We start from the raw sequence: 27,071 nt of genomic DNA on the forward strand, positions 1-27,071 counted from the left end.
TTCCTTTTCTCTATTTCTATGCCATTAACTTTAACTGTAAATTTATCACACTTCTTCTCCTTTTTAGATTTATCATGGTCTACCTGTTGCTCACTGCAGCTCTGGATGAAGCCTTTGTCCTTGTCTTTGTCTTTATTTTTCTCTTTATCTGGACCCTTTTTATTTCCGCTGTCCTTCTCCTTTTCGTTATCCTTTTCTCTATCTTTTCCTTTGGCTTGTCCGTAATCCTTATTTTTTGCTTCCCTTGCTTTAGTTCCTCTAGTCTCTCGTCGTTGCTGCAATGGCTGTAATGGCTTTAGTAATTGGGCATTATCCGATTCTTGAGTGGCTATATGTGTTAATGATTGGTTGCCCGAGTATTTGTATGGGAGACTGAGTGTGTGTGTGGGTAGCTGGCATATATAAATGACTATACATAAGAGCCACTGATTGTGCGAGTGGCTGTATGGATCAATGTGTTCTTGTATCAGTAATTGTATAACAAAGTAAGTATGTGTTAGTATATGTTTCAATAAGTAAGGTGTTGTGTGTATAACTGTATAGTTGAGGAAATGAAAGTGTGATTGATTCTTTGCATGACTGACTAGATATGTGAGTAACTCCATGGATGAGTGGCAGAGTGTGAGTGTCTGTATAGGTGTTTGAGTGCAGATGATAGTGTTGTATTGATGAGTGACTGTATGTATGAGTGATTCTATGGGTAAATGATTGGATGTGTGTATAGACCTAGCAATCAGTGTGTGCGTATGTAGTAACTGGTATTGGTGTGTCAATGGTTTCAAGAATGGTAGTCTGTGTTTAACACTGGGTGTTTCAAAGGTTATATTAGAGTGAGAAGAGGTGCATCGTAACATCACATGAATGATATCATCAGTGATGTGATCAGTGATGTCAATTGAGATGTCATCAGTGATGTGATTTGAGATGTCATCAGTGATGTCACTGACCATGTCATGAATGATGTAATATGTGACATCATCAGCAGTGGATTGCGGTTGCGCGAAATATAGTTAGTACAACTAACTATATAGGAGCAATTTCAATGTTTTTTTAGATGCTAATTCCTAACTATATAAGGCCTGAAACCTATGGTTTTTTCAGTGAATTTCAAAGGTTTTTTTATATGCTAATTCCTAACTATATATGACCTGAAACCTATGGTTTTTTCAATTAATTTGCAAGGTTTTTTAAATGCAAATTCCTAACTATATATGACCTGTAACCTATGTTTTTTTCAGTGAATTTGCAAGTTTTTTTTAATGCTAATACCTAACTATGTAAGGCTTGAAACCTATGGTTTATTCAGTGAATATATATTTAACATAATATATATATAATTTTTATTTTCAAGTTTTTTTTTAATTTGATTATAAGGTCCGCGCACCGTAAACGCCCTGAGCTCTTACCCCGACAAATTTTTTACGTTTCTAAAACATAATATCTACGTTTTTAACATAGATTTTAAAGGTAGACAATATCTGCTTAAATGTAGAAAATGTTTTTTAAAAACTTTTAACAACAGTATATTACTTTTTTGAGTAGTAACAAATCTCGCGAGGGTACGTCGCACGCGCACGCAACGTAAGAGCTTCGTCCGCGCACCGTGAAAGCTTCGAGCTCTTACCCCGAAAGTTTTATAAACTTTAAATCGTTATATTTTCGTATTCATTGCACAATATAAAGGTACACATTATCTGGGATAATAAAAAACATGTTAGTTTAAAATTTTAAAGACCATATATAACTTTAGACAATTATAAATCTTGCGAGGGTGCGTAATACGCAAACGCATCGTAAGATGACATCAGCGCTCCGTAAATAGAGCGCAAACGCACCGTAAGCTTACGTAAGCGCTCCGTAAACGCAACGTAAGCGCTCCGTAAGCTTAAGTCCAACCATGTGACCTCAAAACAAAAGATTTAGTTGGTTTATAATACTTCCTACTCCAAATGTTAAAGACCCCTCCCATGTTCATCATTCTTCTTTGGCTTTCAGAGAAGCAACACCTTTTTTCTACAGCTCCTAGCTTCAGAAAAATACTTCCAAATGGCTGAACATACAGACTCTGACCAGTCTTCTAATGATGATTTTGTTGAAGAGGACCCTCACCCAAGTAAGAAGAAGGAGTCCATAGTCTGGAAATTTTTCAGCATACCAGAACATCAAAAGAAGGTAAATGCACCACTGGTCACCTGCAAGATCTGTGACACAGTGTTATCAAGAGGAAATCCAAATAAGAAATATTCATTTGGAACCCACAGCATGGAACGCCATGTAAAAAATATACACCCCAACAATTGGAGTAGAGCTGTGGTGGCAAGATCTCAGGAGGAGGACTCTTCTCCTAGTACATCTTTAGCAACAACCGGAGTACCACCAATGCCATCTTCAATGGTGGCGAACATTCAGCCAGAAATGAAAAATTTAATGATGCAATGCATAAATTGCAGTAAATTAGTATCCTTCGGACAACAGTCCATTGAAGTAATTTTACAGAAGAACTGGAATCACAGATGCAGCAAATAATTTTTTTCTTTCACTTTCATAGTTTGTTCCTGTTGAACAATTATTTTGTGTAAAAAGTTCATTTTTCTATGTTTTTCAAGCAAAACAAAAAAAAAACAGTTCTTTTTAGAACTACCACTACTGGTTAAAGAAATAACTAAATTTCTATGTTTGTATGTAAAAGTTTGGCATAGTGAATGTCAAAGTGCAAAACTATAAAGATGTGGTACAGCATAAACCTATAAGGTGTTTACCTATAGTGTACTGTACTACCTCCAAAGCACTGGAATGTAACATATGTATATAAATATGTTACAACTCAATGGGCCAGATGTACATAATCTCGATTTACCTACTCATAAATAATCAGGGCCTGATGTAGGTAATCCCAGATTACCACTTCTTAAATACCGAATCATACCGATTCGGTATTTAAGAACTTGAAATGGGGATATAGGTATTTTTACCAAATTAATTACTGATTCAGTAAAATTCGGTAATTACTGAATCGATAATTACAGAATCTGTATTTGCCATCGATTCCTATGGGCCTTGAAGCCCATAGGAATCAATGGCAAATACCGATTCGGTAATTACCAATCAGTAAATACTGAATCCTGCCAGGGGGAACAGGGTGTCACTTTGACACCCTGTAGCATCCCTGTTTTTGGCTTGTGTGCAATGTGATACACATACATGCCCTTAGGGCATGTATGTGTGCCACATGGCACAGGTGTACATGCACAGATGTGCATGTACAGAGGAATTCCTTATTTACCACCCAATTGTATTGAGTGGTAAATGACGAATTCTTAGACGCCTCTAGCACTGTTAACAGTGCTACCTACATTAGAATTGACAGATTTGGTATTTTTTCCGAGTCTGTATTTACCGATTCGGTAATTTTACCGATTCGGTAAATACAGAATCGGTAAAAATACCAAATCTGTAAATAAATGCCTCCTACATAGGAAAAGGCATTTACCGGTCAGCAACGGCCAAATTCAGCCGTTACTGACTGGTAAATGCCTACCAACATCACGTCCCAAATCATACCACTTCAATATTTAAGAGTAAGTAAATGGGATATTGGTAATTTGTCTTTTAAAATTACCGAATCTGTTTAATTCAGTCATTTTACCTAATCGGTATTTACCAATTCAGTAATTGCCATTGATTCCTATGGGCCTTGAGGCCAATAGGAATCAATGGCAATTACTGAATCAGTAAATACCGATTCGGTAAAATAACCGAATTGTCAAAGGGGACAGGTTATCACTTTGACATCTTGTTGCACCCCTAATTCTGACTTGTGTGCAATGTCACACACATACATGGTCTTACGACATGTATGTCTGCCACATGGCACAAATGTACATGCACAGATGTGCATGTACACAGCAATTCATTTTTTACACCCGAAGGTTTTATCATTCTATCTCCATATTCATTGTACAATATAAAAGTACACATTATCTGGGATAATAAAGAACATGTTTATTTTAATTTTTAAACAACATATATAACTTTATTTAAGGAACTTTTAAACAACATATATAACTTTATTTAAGCAACTTTTAAAAAACATATATAACTTTATTTAGGCAATTACAAATCTTGTAAGGGTACGTACCAAACAGTTCTTTTTACAACTACCTCTACTGGTTAAAAAAAGAACTACATTTTTTGGTTTGTATGTAAAAGTTTGTCATACTGAATGTCAAAGTGCAAAACTATAAGGATGTGGTACAGCATAAACCTATAAGCTGTAACAAGATCATGTTTAGTTTAAACTTTAAAACAACATGTATAACTTTATTAAACAATGATAAATCTTATGAGGGTGGTAAATCATTATATCTACATATTCATTGTACAATATAAAGGAACATATTAACTGGGATAATAAAGAACATGTTTATTTTAAACTTTTAATTAACAAATATAACTTTATAACAAAAGATTTTATTGGTTTATAATACTTCCAACTCTAATTCTTGAAATACCCTTCCCATGTTGATCCTTCTTCTTTGGCTTTCAGAGAAGCAACACCTTTTTTCTAGTCTGGAAGTTTTTCAGCTTTCCAGAACATCAGAAGAAAGTAAATGCACCACTGGTCACCTGCAAGATCTGTGACACAGTGTTATCTAGAGGAAATCCTAATAAGAAATATTCATTCAGAACCCTCAGCATGGAACGCCATGTAATAAATATACACTCTTCTCCTAGTACATCTACAGCAAGAACCAGAGTAACACCAATGCCATCTTCAATGGTGGCGAACATTCAGGCAGAACTGAAAAATTTAATGAAGCAATGCATACATTGCAATAAATTGGTAGTCTTCGGACAACAGTCCATTGTAATTTTGCAGAAGAACAGGAACCACAGATGCAACAATTATTTTGTGTAAAAAGTTCATTCTTCTACTTCATCTTCAGAAGAGTTTTTTCCTGAAACCCCTAGAACACAGAGAGAGTCCATAGTACAGAAATTAAAAAAAAAAAAACAGAAAGAGAGAAAAAGGTAAATGCCCCTTTTGTCACATCTAAAATCTGTCAAACAGTTCTTTCAAGAGGGAATCCACAGAAACAGTACAGCTTTGGAACTTATAGCATGGAATGCCATGTCCAGAATATACACCCAAACAATTGGAGTAAAGCTGTAATAAAAAGATCATCAGAGGAGCAGGGCTCTACTCCCAGCACTTCTTCTGAAGCAACAGCACCACCAAGGCAAGCATCAATGGTTGCAAATATCCCACCTGAACTTAAGAATTTGATGATGTAATGCATTTGTTGCCAGAAACTAATAACCTTTGCACAAGAGTCCATTCAAGTTATCCTGCAAAAAAACAGGGAGCACAGGTGCATTACCAGGAGCATTTTTTCTTTTCTCTGAAGATTGTCTTCTGGATGAATCTTCTAATTGAGCCCTCTTGATAGATAAAACTTGCTTATAAAGTCTTTGTTTGCGATTCTTGGTAGGCATAATCTATTATGACTCTGTAGATATTTACAATCTGTTGAAATGAAAAATATGACATATTATAGACCACTTCCAACATAGCACATAGCAATTACATTAACTATACAATATAAACACTAGTTCACATCTCTCTTTGTGTGTCTCATATCACTCTCTGCCTGCACCATCTCCATCTTTCCATGCTTCATCTCACTGTCTCCTTCCACCATCTCTCTGTTTGTATGTGTGTGTCATCTCAATCTCTGCCTACACCATCTGTCTGTTTGTATGTGTGTCTCATCTCACTTTCTGTGTCTAAAACGATTTACTGTGCTAAATGTTTTTTGTTGTAATGTCTGGCTTTAAGTTTTTTGACAAGGAACACACTGAGTGTGTATGTGAATTAAGGAATTATATTTTCATCTTTTTTCATAATGTTAGCTATGTGTGTTAACAATTTGTATCTTTTAGCTTACAGGGTAGACTTCTTTTAAAATGTGTATCATACTTAAATTAAATGCTTGTACAGAGATAGGGCTAACAGTTTAATTTGGCTTGTAAATATACTCCTTTTTTAAAACTGCCTTGTGCAATTTTTTACATGGGTGGAAGCAGTAAATGTATGGAGAGGGATAGGAATAGCAGATAGAAAACCATATGAAATGGTGTGAGAGATGCGTAAAGGATTTTACTAATGGCATCAATTGAGATACAATGTACAAAAAAGTGAGGCATATTTTCAAGCCTCTTGCGCAATGTTTAACATGGATGCAAGCAGAAAATGCATGCAGAGTAATAAAACTGGCACACAGACAAGAATACACATTACGCAAGGGGTTTGTAAATATGCCAATGAAACCATTACACTTTCTCTATACCAGCATTAATGTCAAACAATGCAGAAGGGGCTTGTAAATATGCCAATGAAACCATTACACTATCTCTATACCAGCATTATTTGTCAAACAATGCACAAGGGGCTTGTAAATATGCAAATGAAACCTTTACACTATCTCTATACCAGCATTAATGTCAAACATTGCGCAAGGGGCTTGTAAATATGCCAATGAAACCATTACACTATCTGTATACCAGCATTAATGAAAAACATTGCACAAGGGGCTTGTAAATATGCCAATGAAACCATTACACTATCTGTATACCAGCATTAATGTCAAAAATTGTGCAAGGGGCTTGAAAATATGCCAATGAAACCATTACACTATCTTTATACCAGCATTAATGTCAAACATTGCGCAAGGGTGAGGTTCCGTGACGATTTGAACCCGTGTTTTCAACATTGTCGTAAATACATAATTTTGGTATCAGCGAACCGCAAATGATCCATTTAGTATATCCTGGTGTTTTCGCTATGCTACGAGCAAGAGTACTCCTGTTACCAACACATTTCCGATCTACCCATGGCATCCATCTTAGATCATGGCAGCCATTTTGTGTTTCTTGCCCTCACATATGCAATGACCCCTGATTACTTCATTTCGATTAAGGACACGTAGGCTTAGCCGGCGATTCACCTTTCTAGTGACACGTGCACCTTGGAACAGAACACGCTGTAGCTGCATGACTCGACAAAGGCTGCCTCCTCTGCCCGAGGCCAGCCTTGCTATACTGGTTCTCGTGTTCGTTGGCCTGATCATGATTAGGCGGCCGAAGCCGGTAGCCTTGCCCATTTACGACCCACAAACATCCCTTATCCTGCTTTTCTATCTTCTGCACCTGGCTCTGCTCCTTTCCTTCTGGGCCTTTATTAGGGGGAGGTAACGAAATTTAGGATGAGGCGGTCCGGCTCTTGAATGAAATGTTGACATGGAATTGTGATGGAATAGTGGGAACCCCTCTTCGTAATGTTTGACATCAAATATTATCGACGATTCCTGTGCAATGCCAAATATTTATTGTTTAGGACACAAAGGTTTGGGAATGTACTAGCATTGTGAAGAATTCGCCTGAAGGTTAAAATTTTGTATATAAGGAGCAACCCGTCTTGTACAATTTGAACAGGCTCCTAGAATCTGCCCGTGTGTAGTTTCTGTGACTTCTGTGTCCCTGCAGTAATAAACCTTTGGTCTTTGACGCCACCATCGAGAAGCCCGTGTTTCTGTTTATTTGTGCACCAAGACAGGTGGAACTCCGGGGTCTTAGGGTGTTATCCCTGACACCTCTGGACGGAACCAAAAAGTCCAGAACTCCAATTGGCGCCCAACGTGGGGCGACGTCATTCGGTACCGGTCCAAAAGCCTGAAGAGTTCGAGAAGCTTCGTGTGAAGATTCCTGAGGGAGGCGCCCCACTTCATCGATCCCGGCATATCGCAAAAGTGGCCCGACGTTCTCTTCCACGAGGGTTCCCGTTCAGGACGGCTGCAGTGGTCCGTTGCCTTGACCGTTGCCCTGTCTTGGACCCGAGGTGCAGTCCTTAGTACGGCGAAACGTGACGGGTTTCTCCTTGGTGACGTCTTCAGTACCTCAGTTAAGTATTTAGTGGTTGCTAGTTGGTTACTTCGTAAGGATTGTTTAAAATCCTTTTAGTTCTTGGTTTGGTTTGGTTTCGTAAGATTATCACTGGTTGTTCTGGTTACGATAATCATTTGGTTTAGTTTGAGTATCGATACATTTGTTCGCTTCGGTAGGCCTAAGTTCTTGGTTCGATTGCGCACCTTTTTGGTTTGTGTCTTGTCTGTTTTGTGTTCCGGATTATAAAATGGTAAGTCGGAAAAATTGTATGTTGTCGTGCTTTGGTTGCAACAGTGATTCCCGGTTGGAGGACTCATGTCTGGTTCCTCCGATTGGAACTCCTCTATATGATCTGTATTGTAAGTATGGTGTGGGTCCTATATCTTATAATGAGGTATGGGTCCGATACACTGAAAAAGATGGTGTCCTTAGTTGGCCACTGCATGGTAGTTTCGAACCTGAAGTTCTTGACAATTTAGAAGTGAAATTGTTTAAAAAGAAAGCCCGGCCGGCAATGTTTGATTCTTTCCGTTACTGGCGAAAAGAATCTAAACAGAGAGAAATTAAAAGGTTGAAGAAAGAACGGAAAGAGCAAGAATTAACTTTAGAACAGGCGGCTAAGCAGCTGCAAGATAACGAGTCTGAGAAGGCAATGGAGGTGGCCACTAGAGAGCGTAACTTAGCGATAGATAAGTGCTATCCTGCCTTGCCATCGAGTACAACTAAGATAGTAGAGGACCCCGAAAACGATCCTCTGTTGTCTTACTTGTTACGGTCACCCCCACCGTATGCACAGGGTGCTACGGCTCCACCTGTACCGAATGTTCAATTGCCGGTTGCTGGACAACCTGGTATTCCTGCTCCTGCCCCTCAGAATCAAGCTCCTGTACCTCCTGTGGTTAGTGTGAATGTTCCTACGGCACCTCCTCTTCCTGGGTTGCCGACTTCTTTGCCTATACCTGTATCGCTTACACCTACTGTTTCACAAGCTACCTTACCTGATACTCCTACTGTCCCTGTGCTATCTGTTCCAACTGCTACTGTGTTCTCTACGTCTGCTAGTATTATGACTCCGCTTTCTGTCCGTCGGAGAATCACTGATTCTGTCTCTAGCATACTATCTCCCTTCTATAAAACTTTAATTAAGACTCCTACTTCTGACTCTGTACAGAGACGTAGTCAGCTCCCAAGTACTGAGGAACGGGGAATATTAGATTCCACGGCTCTCAGATGGATTTCGAAGAGTAGAAGATACAGTACTAGAGATGTATTAGATACATTTATGCAGTGGAATGAACCAACACAACGATATGTATTCGACGAGATGTGCTCTCTTTTACGTGAGGAATTAGAAGAAGATGACTCTGACTCGAGTTTAGAAGAATTGATTAAGGTCCAGAAAGAGTTTGCTGCAGGTATGATAGTAGGTCAAAATGTAAAAGAAGCGATGGAACTGATTTTAAGTTATAGGAATGATCCATCTCTCCGCTCACCGAGAGATTTAGAAAGACAGAGTAGTACTAAGCAGAATCGCCAATATCCAATGAGGGAGGTTCCTCCAATTTGGCGTGAAGCTGTGCAAGCTAATGTAAACCTTGGTATTGCAGCCGCTCCGGCACAGTTCCAAAGAGTGTGGATACACATTCCGTGGAAGCGAGCCGAAGTATTAGCAGTGAAACAGGCCTTGCCAGATCCGCGTAAGAATCCTGCTGGATATTATAAGGAGTTAGCACAGACAGTTGAGGCTTGTGTAATGAATCTGGCGGACATTGACATGTTATTTGGGAATGTAGTTCCGCAACCAATTTGGGCTAAGATTCGTAAAGAAAATCATCCAGTTGCTCTAGGTGGTGATTGGGCAGCTATTATTGCAGCAGATGGTCAGCAAATAGGTGGTTCCAAACCCGAACCTCTAATTGTTAATCTTCCAGGTAGGATAATCGACTTAATGAAGACTCTGATGCCAGCATTGCGTGTTAACTGGGACAAGTTGTCCGCATGCAGGCAAAAGAAAGACGAAAGTGTCTCCGACTTTTTCACGAGGTTCGAAGAGACTTTTGTAGATCATAGTGGTCAGGATATGAGCACAGAAGGAGGACAGAGATTGTTTGTCGATAAATTTGTACACAATCTGCTACCAGAGCTATGCAATAAATTAAAAGATTCAGAGAGTGCGTGGGCTGTTTCTACAACTGCACAAATACTTGCAACTGCACAGTATTATGAAAACAGGGATAAAGAGGAGAAAGAGAAATCAGATAAGAAAACGAAAGATTTAAAGACTAAAGTTCTTCTGCAACAAGCATATCCACCTCGCATGAATCAGACCAATACACAGCAAGGGTCGTATCAAAGGACAGATTATGGTTCTCAGAGACCACAATACCAGTGGAATCAATGTGCGTACTGTAAGAAAGAAGGTCATTATAAGAATGAGTGTCCAGTCTTAGCACAGAATAACGCTGCAGCAGCTCAGAGAGGTCGTGGTGGTTTTGTGCAAAATTCTAGAGGTCGAGGACGAGGTGCTATGCCTCCACAAACGAACGATCGACCTTCTAATCACTTTGATCAGCGAAATGGACAGTCTGCTCAACAGAATAGGTCACAACAGTATTATGTTGAAGACTATTGTGAAAATAATGAGGGATTTCAGCAAAGTGAGTACTTGGACAGCCATGGACAGAGAGAGGGAGTAGTATCAGTTCCAGTGGATCAGAGTGGGCCTTATGTCGCAGTAGCAACATCAGGTGTAGTCGAACCGTTTCTGTTGGATACTGGTGCCGCAAAAAGTTCTATCATTCATGCGAAACTCCCTGGCGCACCTTTGTCCGGCTCAACAAATGTTTCCGTAGGTTTTTCAGGCGCCCCTGTTTACAACCCTGTATCTGGTCCTTTGTCTATTTCTGTTGGACCGTGTCAATTGAAAGCACCCCTGATTTTGACGACAGGTTGTAATGAAAATCTGCTTGGTTTAGACTTGTTAAAACGCCTATATGCGACATTGTACTGTTCTCCGGAAGGAGTACAGCTTACGTTGGGTAGACGAATCACCTCTCCAATGTACTTGTCAATGGATGCACTCCCGCCAGAGCTGCGTTCACTCCCTGATACTCTTTGGGCGACTAGTCCTAACGATGTTGGCCTTTTAGAAATACCACCATATGTTGTCACTTTGAAAGCAAATGTCAAATTTCCACGAATTCCTCAATATAAAATATCTAGTGAAGGTGAACGTGCACTCTTATTGATAGTACAAGATTTGATTAAGAAAGGGGTGGTTGAAGAAACTAGAGGAAATGTCTGTAACAGTCCTGTATTGCCAATTTTGAAACGTACTGATCCTTCAAAGCCTCCAGTATATAGATTTGTTATCGATCTCAGAGAGGTTAATAAAATTGTGGTTCCGCAATTTCCTGTGGTTCCAGACATTACTGCATTGTTAACATTGATTCCGGCAACAGCCACATGGTTCTCAGTCATTGACTTGAAGAATGCCTTTTTCAGCATTCCGATAGCCGAGGAGAGCAGAGATATTTTCGGCTTCTGTCTAGGAGGTCGAAGCTTCAGGTTTAAACACGCTCCACAAGGCTATTGTGAGAGCCCATCCATTTACAGTCAAGCATTAAAAAGTCAGTTAGATTCCTTTGTACTTCCTCCAGGTTCTGCTCTAGTGCAGTATGTAGACGATCTTCTAGTGGCTGCCGATGACAAGGAAACTTGCAAAGCAGCTACAATTTCGTTGTTGCATCATTTGTCTAATTTGAATCACAAGGTGTCACCTTCGAAAATGCAATACTGCTGCCAAGAAGTGACCTACCTAGGTCATCTCTTGTCAAAGGAGGGAAGGAAGTTGACCCCAGAGAGAATAAAAGCAATTACGCAGATGAGTGTTCCTCGCACACAGAGAGAAGTACGTGCCTTTTTAGGTATTACCTCTTACTGTAGGCAATGGATCCCAAATTTTTCTCTTTTAGCAAAACCGTTGGTAGCTTTGACTGGGAAAAATGTTCCGAGTCCGGTGCCATGGTCTGCTGAATGTCAGGAGAGTTTTTCTGAGTTACGAAATGCACTATGTTCAGCTCCTGTATTGGGTACACCCGATTACAGCAAGCCATTCACGCTCTATGTTCACGAGAGAGAGGGTTGCGCGTTGAGTGTTCTGACACAGAGATTTGGTGATAAACAACGCCCTTGTGCGTATTTTTCATCAACATTAGATCCGGTAGCTAGAGCGTTACCTAGTTGTTTGAGAGCTACAGCGGCAGCTGCGGCTTCCATTCGACAATCTGCTGGTTTGGTGATGAACAACATGCTAGTGGTCATGGTTCCTCATGCTGTGGATACACTCATGAACCGAACTAAGACGCAACACCTTACCAGTGCTAGATTATCTGGCTACGAGCTCACATTGCTAGCCAGTCATATTCAGATCAAAAGATGCAATGTATTGAATCCAGCAACATTGTTGCCGACTAATCAAGAGTCGAGTGATTCCGAACCCCATGATTGCTGTTTCAGAACCGAGGAGGAGACAAAAGGACGAATTGATTTAAAAGACACTCCATTGTCAGATCCAGATGGCACGTTGTATGTTGATGGGTCATGCTTTAAATTGGAGAATGGTGATGTGACTGCTGCTTATGCAGTAACGACTTTGAGAACGATTGTGGAGACTGCAAGAGTGAGTCAGAATTCTGCCCAAGCTGCAGAGTTAATCGCTCTAACGAGAGCGTGTGTTTTAGCAAAGGGAAAGAGAGTGAATGTGTTCACAGATAGTCAGTACGCATTTGGCGTGAACCTAATTTTAATGCCAGTAACTACAGTACCTCCCCTTGATCCTGCTACCTCTACTGTTTCTTCTATACACTCTTTTCACTCGTTCCCTGAACATGAGCAAGCTCGACGCTCAGAATTTATCAATAACACTTTCGTACAGCTCTTGCACCAACACCAACTGGTAGTTAACACCACAGACTGCTGGGTGTGTGGCTTGATACCCCACACTATGGATAAAGGCATTCCCTACCTGGTTTTGCCTTTTAGCTATAATGGATCATTTCAGGCCTTTCAAACCATTTTTGCCTATGCCCTTGAAACCTATCCTCCGCGTCCACCACGTTCCACTAAATATAACTCTGCCAACAAAGCTTTAGTCCAGGGAATTATTGACATGATCAAGGACGTCAATAATACTCCATCTTACCCTAGAGACGAATTGCGAGTATATTTGAGTTGGAATTCTTCAGAGTATCGCCTTAGTTTGGGAGAAAGCAAGCGAAAAAGCTCCACTCCAATCTGGGTCGTACCTCACCGAGGTCAGGTCTGTTTGCAAGGAAATGGGAGAAAAACGAGATCTCAGCTAGGGAGGAGTGAGTGCGTTGAGACTTACGTGTTTCCGTCTAACTCTTCCCCTGCCTTCCTTACTGCTAGGGGTACCTACTTCATCTGTCAAGACCGAGCGTATACATGGTTGCCTGCTGACTTTTCAGGTTCATGTTATATTGCTCGATTGTTGCCTCCAACATACACTGCTTCTTCAGACTATCACAAGACCAGAGTAGCAAGAGGTGTTTTCAGCAAGGAAGATACCGCTGGTCAGGAAGCTGGAGGCTTCTTCAAAGGTTTCCTCCCGTTCTGGGGGCCTATGGCCAATAGTAGAAACATACGTCAGCTAACACGGGTAGTTGAATCTACTATTACCGAAACTGCTGGTGCCCTTAGCAATTTGACAGCTGAGCTTCAGGCGGATAGACTCATGACGTTGCAGAACCGTATGGTTCTAGACGTGATACTTGCAGATCGAGGTGGGGTATGCAGAATGATCCAATCGAGCTGCTGTGTCTTTATTCCCAATAATGCTCCAACAGTCTATGAGGCGATCTCTAAGCTACACAAGATTTCCGACTCTATACATGTAGACAAGGGAAACTGGTCCTTCATGGAGTGGTTTTGGACTCTGATATCAGCGTGGGGATGGAAGGTTCTGATGGTCATTGGTGTCATCTTAGTATTCCTATTCTCATGCTGCCTGATTATCCAGTGTGGTCCCGCTTTGTGTAGTCTTTGTGCTGCAACCTGTTTCAGAAAACCACCTGCGTTTGGAGAAAAGGCACAAGAAAGGATGATGATACAACAGCATGTCACTGACCTGATGAGCATAGAGTTAGACTCTGACATAGACTGAGTAATTGCCTATGTAAGGGCAAAAGGAGGGTCTGAGGTTCCGTGACGATTTGAACCCGTGTTTTCAACATTGTCGTAAATACATAATTTTGGTATCAGCGAACCGCAAATGATCCATTTAGTATATCCTGGTGTTTTCGCTATGCTACGAGCAAGAGTACTCCTGTTACCAACACATTTCCGATCTACCCATGGCATCCATCTTAGATCATGGCAGCCATTTTGTGTTTCTTGCCCTCACATACGCAATGACCCCTGATTACTTCATTTCGATTAAGGACATGTAGGCTTAGCCGGCGATTCACCTTTCTAGTGACACGTGCACCTTGGAACAGAACACGCTGTAGCTGCATGACTCGACAAAGGCTGCCTCCTCTGCCCGAGGCCAGCCTTGCTATACTGGTTCTCGTGTTCGTTGGCCTGATCATGATTAGGCGGCCGAAGCCGGTAGCCTTGCCCATTTACGACCCACAAACATCCCTTATCCTGCTTTTCTATCTTCTGCACCTGGCTCTGCTCCTTTCCTTCTGGGCCTTTATTAGGGGGAGGTAACTAAATTTACGATGAGGCGGTCCGGCTCTTGAATGAAATGTTGACAAGGAATTGTGATGGAATAGTGGGAACCCCTCTTCGTAATGTTTGACATCAAATATTATCGACGATTCCTGTGCAATGCCAAATATTTATTGTTTAGGACACAAAGGTTTGGGAATGTACTAGCATTGTGAAGAATTCGCCTGAAGGTTAAAATTTTGTATATAAGGAGCAACCCGTCTTGTACAATTTGAACAGGCTCCTAGAATCTGCTCGTGTGTAGTTTCTGTGACTTCTGTGTCCCTGCAGTAATAAACCTTTGGTCTTTGACGCCACCATCGAGAAGCCCGTGTTTCTGTTTATTTGTGCACCAAGACAGGTGGAACTCCGGGGTCTTCGGGTGTTATCCCTGACACCTCTGGACGGAACCAAAAAGTCCAGAACTCCAAGGGGCTTGTAAATATGCCAATGAAACCATTCCACTATCTCTATACCAGCATTAATGTCAAACATTGCGCAAGGGGCTTGTAAATATGCCAATGAAACCTTTACACTATCTCTATACCAGCATTAAGGTCAAACATTGTGCAAGGGTCTTGTAAATATGCCAATGAAACCATTACACTATCTGTATACCAGCATTAATGTCAAACATTGCGCAAGGCTTGTAAATATGCCAATGAAACCATTACACTCTCTGTATACCAGCATTGATGTCAAACATTGCGCAAGGGGCTTGTAAATATGCTTATGAAACCATTACACTATCTGTATACCAGCATTAATGTCAAACATTGCGCAAGAGGCTTGTAAATATGCCAATGAAACTATTCCACTATCTCTATACCAGCATTAATGTCAATGAATATTTGCTATCACCTTCCTCTTTTTTAAAATCGCCGCATTTTAGATTTACTTAAATTGCTTCTAGATTTTAGATTTACTTAAATTGCACGTTACTTAGAGGAAATATTGCACTTTGGATCCTACCTTGCCCCAGACCTCCAGACAGTTGCTGACCCCGTGCCCCGCATTTGCTACCGTCTTTCCGGTGCTCGGCCGATTTTGGCGCTGAGTCACACGGACCCGGAGCATAGCGGCCGCCATCTTGGGGGAAGTTTGAAGCTGCAGCGCTCTAGTCCACAGCCCATAAGAGCCCCCAGCCAAGCTTGTGTCTTGCTGTGTGTTGTCCCTCCTGAGGAGTAAAGCCGGGAGGTTGTGTTGTGTACCTGCGTGTCTGCTCACTCCGAATATTTGCTCTCACCTTCCTCTTTTTAAAATCGCAGCATTTTAGATTTACTTAAATTGCACGTTACTTAGAGGAAATATTGCACTTTGGATCCTACCTTGCCCCCAGACCTCCAGACAGTTGTTGACCCTGTGCCCCGCATTTGCTACCGACTTTCCGGTGCTCGGACAATTTTGGCACTGAGTCACACGGACGCGGAGCATAGCGGGCGCCATCTTGGGGGAAGTTTGAAGCTGCAGCGCTCTAGTCCGCAGCGCATAAAAGAAACGGACATGCTTCCGCGTAGGGGACGCGTGCAGCGGACGCGCCGGACCTGCGCCAGAGTCCTGCCCGTCTGCGCCTGTTCGACGCCTCTCACCTTGTCCTCTGGAGAAACCAGGAAAGGTGATCTTATGTACTTAAATGTCTGAAAGGTGGTTGCACTAAACTGAACCTTTCACGGAGCAAAACTCACCTTACATGTCCCTGTGGCTTCTCCCTACCAACACCCTCATTGCCACCATCCTGCACTAGAGTCCCAATTCAACATATTAGGCTAAGCCAACTGAATATAAGGTTTATGCAGAAACATCACCTGGAAATTCACGAACTACTGTCAAACTGTACCCTTGACATTTTATTCCTAACAGAAACATGGCTGAAAGACGAAATGGATTCAGTTGTTAACCTAGCTACCCCCAAGGGTTACACGATGTATACCCTAAACATACACACCAGAGGCGGCGGAATAGCGATGGTGGTCAAATCCCACTTCACTTGCACCTTCACTAGGTTAGAAATTGAAGATTGTGAATGCGCCCGATATAATTTTAAAATTAATTCTCAGTTTACTCTTGCGGGCCTTCTGATTTACAGACCCCCGGGAGCTGACGCAAACTTCATATCATCTTTCCTTGGCAATGTGTGCTCTCTGGTTATTGGAACCGCCAATTCAACTATTATCGGGGATTTAAATATCCATTTTGATACCATCACCGACAATAAGATCAATACGTTAATAGCTGACTTAGCCGCCCTACAGCTCTGCCAACTTGTGAGCGGCCCTACTCACAGCGGCGGACATCTCCTAGACCCGATCTTCTCCAACCTTACCAATACGAATGTAGAATCACCTATTCCCATGACTTGGACAGACCATTACTTAGTGACCTTGGCACTGCCCATTGGGGCCCATTCGTATATAAGCCCCGTCCAGCAGGTTAGGAAAAGACCATGGAAAAAGCTTCATCTTGAGGAATTCTACGCTCTCCTCACTATTGATCCCCCTATTCCTAGCGAGGACTGTAATTTAGAGTATGACAGTTTTTGTGAATGGCTCAACAAGGCCTTAGACACATTGATCCTAGCGAAGTGGATCAAGTCACGATCTCGCGAAGCCAGCTTATGGTTTAATGACGAGCTTACTTCACAAAGAAAGGAGTTAAAAAAAGCTGAACGTAGATGGAGAAAGGACTACGATCCTACATCCAAGACCCTGTATGTCCAGCTTCAAAAAAGCTACCACCGTAACATATGTAGGATAAGAGCAGCATACTACGCTACTGAGATTAACAACAGCCAGAATGCTTCCAAAACCATTTTTAGAATATTGAAAGAGCTCAGTGCTAAAAAAACAGTAAATAACTCTAACACCTCACCCGCATTATGCGACAACTTGGCCTCTTTTTTCATGGACAAAATTAGGAAAATGTATAACTCTTTTCCGACTACTTCTCAACTTACTCCCACAGCAGACCCTAAACGGCCCAAACTCTCCATCATTCCGGCACTCAACCAAGAAAACCTTCTGACATTATGTAACAAAATTAAATCAGGCTCGCCTGCAGACCCCCTTAAACCTGAAAAATTCAAAGAAGCAGGCGAGACAATACTAGGCCCTCTTAGAAACATTATCAACCTGTCCTTTCTCACGGCCAGTATTCCCGCCAGCTGGAAACAAGCATGGGTCTCTCCCATCATAAAGAAACCCACACTTGACCCTAACCTACCCGAAAACTTCGGGCCCATTTCTCTACTTCCTTGGCCAGCCAAAGTGGCGGAAGCCCATGTTAATTCAACCTTGACCAACTTTCTGGTGTCTAACTCCATTCTAGACCAGTCCCAACACGGCTTCCGGGCCGGGCACAGCACCGAAACAGCCCTCCTGAGTGTTATTGAACACCTTCGGACTATACTAGACTCAGGAGGAACGGCAGCACTGATCCTTCTAGATCTCAGTGCTGCCTTCGATACAGTTTCACACAAGGTGCTGATGTCCAGGCTTGAGGAAGTAGGGGTATCTGGGCAGGCCCTTAGCTGGTTCAAGGCCTTCCTGTCAGATAGATCCTTCAGGGTCTCCATCCCGCCGTACCTCTCCAAAGAATGTCCTGTTGATCAGGGAGTGCCCCAGGGGTCTTCCCTCAGCCCCACCTTGTTTAATGTTTATGTTCTTCCTCAGGCAGAGGTAGCCAGAAAGCACGGATTATCACTTGTGTCTTACGCCGATGATAGCCAGTTGGTGGTAGCATTAAAAGACGAGAGCGACCTGAGTGCGCAGATTTTCAAACAGACTCTCGCCGACATCACCAGCTGGATGACATCAAATTACCTCCAACTCAACGCCGGCAAGACGGAAGTCCTGCTGTTAGGTAAAGACACTACAACCTGGGGGAGTAATTGGTGGCCTGAAACCCTGGGTCAACCACCTTTGCCCAAAAATGTTGTAAAAAACTTAGGAGTTTGGGTGGATTCTGCCTTGAACTTCACCCACCACACAAAAAAGTGGCGGCCACTTGCTTCGGAATTTTACGAAACCTAAGACCCATTTTAAAATACTTTGATCACCATACCCGCCAATTGGTGGTACAATCAGCCATTCTCTCACGACTGGACTACGCTAACTCCTTGCTGCTAGGAACTAACGTAGCTGAAAAAGCCAGATTGCAGCGAGTCCAAAATGCTGCCGCAAGAGCTCTGACGGGCCTCCCCCGCCATAAATCTGTTGCTAATACCCTCAGGAGTCTACACTGGCTCCTGGTAGAAAAAAGGATTCATTTTAAAACTCTATGCCTCGCTTTTAAAATTCTGAAATTTGCTTCCCCCCCATGCTGTGTCCACTTCTTTCATCCTACGTTCCCCGACGCACTCTACGGTCGAAGGGACAGAACCTGGCCACTGTACCCCGCATTAAATTAAGTCGGATGGGCGGTCGCTCATTCAGTTACTTAGCAGCAAAACTTTGGAATGAACTTCCAGCCCAGATCCGTGGGATGAAGGAACTCCTACCCTTTAGAAAAGCTATAAAAACTCACCTCTTCCACTAGTTATGTTGTGTCACCTGCAGTATACCTCAGCAGCAGCCTCTCTGGGACATGTACAGCCAGCGCGGGACGCCCCTTGGCTGGGGCAGCCGTGCGCTATACAAACACATATAACATAACATTGCGCAAGGGGCTTGTAAATATGCCAATAAAACCATTGCACTATCTCTATACCAGCATTAATGTCAAACATTGCGCAAGGGGCTTGTAAATATGGCAATGAAACCATTACACTATCTGTATACCAGCATTAATGTCAAACATTGCCCAAGGGGCTTGTAAATAAGCCAATGAAACCATTACACTATCTCTATACCAGCATTAATGTCAAACACTGCGCAAGGGGCTTGTAAAAATGCCAATGAAACCATTACACTATCTCTATACCAGCATTAATGTCAAACATTGCGCAAGGACCTTGTAAATATCCCTCTCTTTTTTTGTATATTCTATCTCAATTTATGCCATTAGAAAAACCCTTTAAGCATCTCTCAAGACACTTCATATTCTTGTCTGTGTGGCAATTTTATTACTCTGCATGCATTTTCTGCTTGCAGCCATGTCAAACTTTGCGCAAGGGGCTTGTAAATATGCCCCTCTTTATCTTATATTCCATCTCAAATGATGCCATTAATGAAATCCTTTATGCATCTCCCACACCATTTCATAAGGTGTTATATCTGCTATTCCTATCCCTCTCCATAAATTCACTGCTTCCACCCATATTAAAGGTTGCACAAGGCGCTTGTAAAAAAAGAGCATATTTAAAGTCCAATGAAACCATTACACTTTCTCTATACCAGCATTGAATCCAAGCATGATAAACACTTTAAAAAGAAGTCTACCCTGTAAACTAAAATATACAAATTGTTAGCACACACAGCTAACATTATGGAAAAAGATGAAAATATTATTCCTTAATTCACATACACACACAGTGTGACCCTTGTCAAAAATCCACACATTTTATCAAAAAACATTTAGCATGGAAAATCATTTTACACACAGAGCACAACCCATTTAAATGAGCACTTCACTACAATGCAGAAACCTGACTCATTTTCGAAATACAACAGTAATGAAGCCCAATATGCTTGTTATGCTTCCAAATATTGCAAACAACACTCTCTCTATATTACTCACCTTTAAAATCGTTTTTGAAAATGTAGAACAGTGTGAAACACACACCAAATTTTCTTAAGCACAATCCCTGAACTGCAGCTCAGACACTGGAAACAGAAATGGCAGTTTCCCACTCATTCTTCTCACTTATTTCTGCTCATAACCAATGAAATGTCTTCCCACACTATTTCAAAACTAAATTAACATTTCAATTGGTTCTACATTTCCACACTTTCAAACCCACATAATATTCACCCATCCCGCTACTGCTCATTCAACCAGTTACCATGGTAACTCCCACCTAAGGAAGAAGAGAGTTTAAAAGGTCATCATACTATGTTGCAAATGAATCCATCAAGGTTGTTAGAGCTTTCAATATAACAGCTAATCATGTGCAATGTTCCTTTCATAGGGAGGACGGTGGCAGAGTCTCCCCGGCCCGCTGTTCATCTGTAAGCTGTTTTTAAAATACTTGACTATCAGGCATTGATGCGTGGGGCCATTAGGAGCCAGAAAACGCGATTTTGAGAATTTCGCCGCCGCATTTGTTGACAGTTGCGGACAATTTGAATTTGAATTTTAGTTGCCTAATTTGTTACACACATAGGCAGTATTCTCCCTGCATTGCCTGGGCTCGATATTGCAGCCTGCCCGCCCCGGTCCGACTCGGCAATTAGAGCCGTAGAGCGGAGGGCGGACAGGTAAGAGCCAGGCACTTCTGCTAAGAGCAGAGGTTAGCGCTCTAGTGGTGAATCTCATAGGGCTATTTAGACCGGAAGAAGCGGCCGGCTGATCGGGGTAGGGAGGGCGATGGCAGAGTCTCCCCGACCAGCTATTCATCTGAAGCTGTTTTTAAAATACCTGACTATCAGGCATTGATGTGTGGGGCCATTAGGAGCCAGAAAACGCGCTTTTATGAATTTTGCCACCGCATTTGTTGACAGTTGCGGACAATTTGAATTTGAATTTTAGTTGCCTAATTTGTTACCCACATAGTCAGTATTCTCCCTGCATTGCCTGGGCTCGATATTGCAGCCTGGTAAGAGCCAGGCACTTCTGCTAAGAGCAGAGGTTAGCGCTCTAGTGGTGAATCTCATAGGTCTATTTAGCCATGCCCTCGCTCAAAGCGCACAGCGGTTGCGCGCAGGGGTGCGCCTAAGAACGCGCCTAAGACAAGCCGAAGAGAAGCCCGTCTGTGCCCGTCCGCGACCGGACGGGACCAGGGGCCATGGGCTCTATATCGAGGACCCCAGGATTTACAGGTAGCAATATTATCTCCTATTCAGCACAGGTATTGCGAAGATTAAAACCAGTTTGCTCAGTAGCCTGTAATCGCGACAACTGGCCGTGCCTGGAAGGCCCATTTTCTTGTATCGTCTCTCTCTTCCAGGCATCCCTTACTCACCCTGTCATCAGCAACTATATTACAGCCATTACCTTAGTCCCTGTAGAGCCACACTGTCTGAGACCCCCCACAAACCGTCCCACTCGCAGAAATACTGAAGAAAACTCCACTCAAACGGGGTTAACTGGGCTAAGAAGTTTCTTGTTAAACATCCGCTCTCTGCCCAAACATTCCCAGGAATTATGGGATCTTATTTACACAGTTGCGACAGATATATGCTTCCTTACGGAGACCTGGTTAAATCCCCACACAGTGCCTGCCATTATGTTGGGGATTCCGGCTGGATACAAGATTCTTAACTTAGATCGCCCTACCAAAACCGGTGGGGGTATTGCAGTGGTATACAAAGAAGGTCTGAAAGTCTCCTTGCTCGACCAAAGATGTTGCGCTCAAACGGAGGTCATGATTTTTAGGATCTGCTCCTTCTCGAAAACACATTGGAAGGGAGCATTGGTTTATCGACCCCTGGACCATGTACAGGCTTTTCGCTCACTCTTATGGAGCTTTTAGCCCCTTATTTTAAAGCCAAGGAAGACTTTATTCTCCTTGGAGATTTTAATATTCATACTGACCTACCTAATCATCCAGACACAATTTCCCTGCTCTCTGATCTTCTGATATTAGGACTGAAAATCCAGAACAGTGGCCCAACGCACCTGGGTGGACATACCCTGGATCTTATTTTAACCAACTGCCCTAAAATAAAATGCTGTTTGCCAACCCCTTATAGCTGGTCTGACCACTATATGGTAGGATTCACCCTACTAGGTCTTCATTTGCCACATCAAAAGTCACTCCCTGCAATATGGCGTAGACAATGGCATGAAATAACCTTTAAAGGACTTCAGAAGGTTTGGAAAAATCCCTCTATCTCTGAGAATGACAGTGTTGAAACAGGTCTCTTTAAGTTTAACAAAGCTCTCTTAGAAGCAGTGGATTCGCTTGCACCTCTGAAACTGCATAAACAGTATCCCAAAGGTAAGCAGGAAGTATGGTACTCAGAAGAATTGAGGGTAGAGAAACAGGGGTGTAGAAAGTTGGAGAAAGCCTGGAGAAAGACGCTCACACCCAGTAGTAGAAAGTCGTACTTGGAGGCCCTAGCCAACTATCATAAAAATATAAAATTGGCTAGGAAAAACAGTCTTGCTCTACAACTAGCGGATGCAGGGAATTCCTCCAGAGAACTCTATAAAATTCTCCAATCATTTGTAAAACCTGTGGCCTGTGAAAGCCCTTATGATTTCACTCAAACCTTATGCGATGACATCTCTGCATTTTTTCAAAACAAAATAGAGTCTATATATGAGAAAATAACATAACCCTCAAACTTTAAGAGCAATGCTGACTCTTCTTCCTCTCGGAAATCAATGAATGAAAGCAGACGACTCACTACAATCCCGGAGGTTAGCCTGTCTGAGGTCACGGCTTTGTATAGTCAAATTAAATCAGGATCTCCAACCGATCTCCTGCCCGCTAAAATGATAAACCCCTCTGGGAAGCCTGCTCTACCCAGGTTTCCGAACATTAATCAACCTCTCTCTTAAGGAAGGGCAAGTGCCCAGTGTCTGGAAAAAGGCGATTGTGAGCCCTATTCGTAAAAACGCGGCGTTGCCATGGTCAGACTTGAACAACCTCCGCCCGATCTCCCTCTTGCCCCATCTGAGTAAGATGACTGAGAAACATATCAATACACAGGTGTCCAAATACATCGAGGCAGCGGACGGTCTGGACCCTTCTCAATCTGGGTTCAGACCTAATCACAGCACCGAATCAGCTCTCCTCTCTGTCACCGATACCATCCGGATGGCACAGGATAGCCAAGGCTCCATGATTCTGGTGCTGTTGGATTTGTCCGCTGCCTTCGACACGGTGTCACATGAGAAGGGTGTTCCCCTATCTAGTGGACAGCCATAGGAAGACCTTAGTTCAGGCATTGGTTATCAGTAGATTAGACTACTGTAATGGGCTGCCTATTTCTGCCAATGAGGAACAACTTGGCAGGTTACAGGTAGCCCAAAATACAGCTGCTAGACTGATCCTGAACGTTCCATCCAGATCCCCCTCTCGTCCTCTGCTGAACAGACTGCATTGGCTGCCCAATCGCCTGAGGGTGAAGTTCAAGATATGCTGCACAATTCATAAATGCCTGTTTGGCACTGGTCCAAAGTACCTATCAGAAGAATTTAGACCCTATGAGCCAGCCCGCTCTCTGCGCTCTCAGAATCAATCTTTGCTTCAGGTACCACGTATCAAAAAGGAAAGACAGGGAGGCCGAGCTCTATCCTATAGAGGCCCTACCCTCTGAAACTCCCTGCCCCACGCCCTTAGGCAAAATTCTAATTTAGCCACTTTTAGGAAATGTTTAAAGACACATTTGTTCCTGACCATGTAGACACTTTCTCTCCCGGACCTGATTGTCATTTATTTGAATATAGCTTTGGTAACGAACATAAGCGCGGAGATACCCCTTCGGGGGTCGAATTCCTGCGCTATACAAGCAATTAAATAAATAAATAAATGACCTTTTCTGAACCATTAGAATTGCTTCTTTTAAAAATCAAAACTTTGCACCCTAATATGCTCTTTTGCATTTTCAGAAAGCACCAATCATTTCTTAAGTTTCAAGTGCAGTGACCATCCTCCTCTTTTTTTTTCTAAACTGCAAGCTTTCCAACTGCCATTTCATTTACAGCCCTCATCTGAGTACAACCAGAACTGCCTTGAACATGCTTTCAGTATGGTTTGTAGGACACAGCTTTGTATTCTGGTCTAAAAGGTATGCAATAAACAGAGGAATTTTAAACCTTGATTTACCAAATGTGGATATTTTATGTATTGGCCAGAGAGGATTGAGATGTCACCAATTGATACCATTGGTGAAATCCTTCAAGCATCTCCCACATCCTGACCTCATAATTGTGCACTGTGGTGGAAATGACGTATGCACTTTGACTGGGGTTGGTCTGGAAATGCTATTGAAGGACATCTTTGGACAATTTTTCCAATATATGCCAAAGGCAAAAATAGAATTGGTCCAATCAATTTTGTCCGCAGATTGAGAAAGCAAGGAAACATGTAAATAAATCTGTTTCTGCATACATGAGAGTCTATGGAATGGGTTGTATATACCACAACAACTTGCGTTACAACATGCAAGGCATCTATAGGACAGATGGTGTACATTTTACAGATGAAAGGAACAAAGTCTTTCTCTGTAACATCAGACTCTGCATTGGTACTTACTTGTAGGTACCAAAAAAACACAATGAACACAACAGCTCTTTTCAGAGCCAACTAACATGTAAACACTCAAATACGATTTTTAACTTATTTTTTCTATTAATTTTTACCGAGGTCCGCGCACGGAGCACTCACTGAGCACTCCCCGTGCGCGAACCTATCGTGTTTTTTGGTATTTTGTAAAAAATAAACGTGATTTTTAACCTTAGGAGTCCTTGAAGAACCCCCTGAGAAGACCTAAGGGGTCAGGGACAGTCTACCCTACCCCCTTTCCACATTTTTAAGTTATATTTTTCACTCTCTTCTGAAACCACAAAATGGCGGCGAAAGGGTTCGCGCACCGTGCATGCACCGAGTACTCACGGTGGCCGGACCTATTGGATTTTTTTTTTTATAAATTAAAAAAATAAAACGAAATGGAAATGGACATTGTCTCCTCTGTTGATACCTTGAAGGTTGTAATGCAAGTTATTATGGGTATATTGAATCTATACTGTAGTCTTTCAGGAAAGCAGAAACAGATTTGTTCACATGATTCTTTCCTTTCTCAATGTGTGGTCAGAATTGGCGTAGAAGGTCAGGAGTTCCTACTCTGGTGAAACACACTTGCTATTCTATATACTTACTTATGTCGTAAACTAGTGAATCAGAGACAGTCAGTAAAAGAAAGGATGCAGGACATGAAGAACACCAAATTGTATCACTTTACTACTACCTCATAAATTACATTTAAATAAGTATAAAAATTAAAACAAATGTTTCATTAATCAATTAAAATGTATTTTTCAGAATTTTCAAAATCTAAAAGAACTTGGAGCATTTCTTCATCAGAAATTTCATCCATCAAAGTGTCTTGAAATGATTCATCCAACTCAACAATGTATACACACTCCATTAATTCCATGTCCAGTGTTTCATCAAAAAATCTCCTTCATGTTCTTCATGATTTGGTTCATCTATACAATCAATAAATGTTGCTGTGATTTTGATGTCAAATGACACTTCATTTTCAGCCATTATTGAAGTTAGTGTACTATTAAAAGAAAGAGAAAGACAGTGAGATGTTGCAGGGTAAAAGTGACATAGGGCAGAGAAAAACTATTAAATTCTATAAGAAAGTTACTACTGTGTAAAACACACACCAAAAGTTGAACACCAAAAATTCCACACAAAAGTACCTCAGACACTTTAGTCACAAAATGGCCGTATTTCCCTGGACAGTGTATAGTATCAAGCAAGAATTAAAAATATAAAGCGCTGCATCTGATGTTTCCCTACTCAATCCATAAGTATAACAGAAAAACATTAAATAACTAACAGAAAACATTTTTCCTATTAACTTAAAGTGAACAACAGAGTTCTCATTACAAATTAATAACTCACCTTCTAGAAAACTGTTGTACAGTAAAATCTGTCTCAATCTCACACCTCAGAAGTATACCTCAAACACTAAAATCTCAAAATGGCTGTGTTTCCCTCTCATTTTTCATACATATTCAAATACCCAGCCAATCACATTTCGTCACACACAAAATCAAAACCAAAGTAACATTTTAATTGGTGCAAATTATCAACACATTCAAACTCACATAATCTTCAACCTACCCCCAATGCTCTCTACCAATTACCATACTAATTCTCCACAAAACACCTACCAAAACCCAAAGGTGAAAGAGTCTTCACTCAATGTTGCACTCAACCAACATCTAAACACTGAAACTTGTTATTTTAACGTATTTCTTTTTTGTCTTTTTGAGCCGCGGTCCACGCACGGTGCGCGGACCCCGCGATTTGTTCGATTTATTTTTTTCTTTTTTTCAACCTTCGTGGTCCTTTACAGACCCCATGACAAAACCTAGGAGGCTCAGGAATCTCTACCCTGCCTCCTTGTCAACTATTACACTTCTGTTTACAACCACTCTCATCTGCCACAAAAACAAGATGGCGGACAACACTTCCTCATTTCGACTGACTGGAATGTTGACAGACGTCCAACAGCCAATCAGAATTCCGCACAGGCACGCAAAGGTCCGCGCACGTGCAAGGACAGAGCAAGGGCGGAAAATTGCATTGGACTCAATTTCACATTCAATTT

The 27,071-nt window shown here is 41.9% G+C and overlaps 1 protein-coding gene across 1 annotated transcript in view; it reads left to right on the forward strand.

The window, feature by feature from the left end:
- The window catches only part of DNAI3 (dynein axonemal intermediate chain 3), a 1,122,635-nt gene that overhangs the window by 781,277 nt on the left and 314,287 nt on the right, over positions 1–27,071 (forward strand). The gene's annotated exons all lie outside the window — the stretch shown is intronic.

Source organism: Lissotriton vulgaris, chromosome 1_1 (assembly GCF_964263255.1).
Source record: "Lissotriton vulgaris chromosome 1_1, aLisVul1.2, whole genome shotgun sequence".
Classification (NCBI taxonomy): Eukaryota; Metazoa; Chordata; class Amphibia; order Caudata; family Salamandridae; genus Lissotriton; species Lissotriton vulgaris.